We start from the raw sequence: 1406 nt of genomic DNA, 5'->3' as shown, positions 1-1406 counted from the left end.
AGCACGTGAGAGAGAGTGGGAACTTCCCAGAACATTGTATTGTGCCACGCCCAACAGAAATAACCCAGGTGGGCGACTTTAAAATCAGGATCTCCTCCGTAGCTAATAGCAATTCCCACCTTAGAGTTTACAAAGACTTATGGGTAGAAAAGCCACACTAAGTAATTTACTACACCGCAAACAGTATGTCACTATAATAGTAATGATGTTATTAAAAAACTCTAAAAACTCACCGCCGTTGAGTCAATTTGGCTCATAGCAACCCCTCCTTGAGTTTCTGAAGCATTTGACTGCTAACCAGAAGGCTGGCAGTTCAAACACACCAACCACTCCTCAGAAGCAAGGCTGGGCAATCTACTTCCATAGAGATACCACCTTGGAAGCCCAAGGAGGGGTCACTATGAGTTGAAATTGACTCGGCGGCAGTGAGTTTGGTTTGGTTTGTTTTTTTTATCACTACGGAAGTAGATTGCCCAATCTTCCTTCCAAGGAGAGGCTGGAGGCTTTGAATTGCCAACCTTCTGGTTAGCAGTCAAATGCCTTAGGCACTATGCCACCAGAGCTGTTGAGCTGTTATTAGGTAACATTTATTGAACAGCAACCATAATAGTGGAGGTCCCTGGGTGGTACAAATGATTAAGGTCCTGGCTGCTAACCAAAAGACTGGAGGTTCGTGTCTACCCAGAGGCACTTTGGAAGGAAGTCCTGGTGATGTAAATAAGCAGCCATTGAAAATCCTATGAAGTACTTTCTATTCTGAAATGAAGGGGTCACAATAAGTTGGAGTGGACTCCACAGCAGCCAGAACTAGTTACTTAATAACAGTAGCAAAACTTTAGCAAACACTTACATAGCACTTACTGTGTACCAGGCACTGTTCACTTGCTCTGTCTCTTTTGTCTTTTTCTCTCTCATACTTACTCATTTACTTCTCACAGCAGCCTGCTGGGCTGGTACTAATTAATAAGTCTTCTTGCATGCCACTTTTCAAAGTGTTTTTAGATACATTACCCTTTTTATTCTCACAAATCACTATCCAAATGAGATAGAAAATGGAAAACAAGACCCAAAAAGGTCTGTGATTATAATTAGCCAAAATAAAATTCAAACTATTGTTTTACACAAACTTGTAATGTTGTTTCACAATTACCATTTCAAAGAGATTGTTTTTAAACTCAGTATTCACAATAAAGTATATCCTAAATTTGAGTCTTAGAAGAACATTTTCATTCCTAAAGTGTTATGAATTACACTCTCCTTTCTCATGGTTTTAAACTTAATAGCTACTTTATTCAAATAATAATTAATAACAACACAAGTTAAAAAGCTATGGAAAACTATACAAAACATTGTTCCACCTACTACTTTGGCGAGTAGCGACTGGGACCTTAAAAGCTAGGAAGCTG

The 1406-nt window shown here is 39.3% G+C and overlaps 1 protein-coding gene across 1 annotated transcript in view; it reads right to left on the bottom strand.

Annotated features, from left to right (window-relative positions):
• The window catches only part of SLC38A1 (solute carrier family 38 member 1), an 85410-nt gene that overhangs the window by 59056 nt on the left and 24948 nt on the right, over nt 1-1406 (bottom strand). The gene's annotated exons all lie outside the window — the stretch shown is intronic.

Source organism: Orycteropus afer, unplaced genomic scaffold (assembly GCF_000298275.1).
Source record: "Orycteropus afer afer isolate SDZICR_OR568_19922 unplaced genomic scaffold, OryAfe1.0 scaffold00045, whole genome shotgun sequence".
NCBI lineage: Eukaryota > Metazoa > Chordata > Mammalia > Tubulidentata > Orycteropodidae > Orycteropus > Orycteropus afer.
Note: the sequence above shows the minus strand (reverse complement) of the source record. Positions and strands in the feature narration are given on the sequence as shown.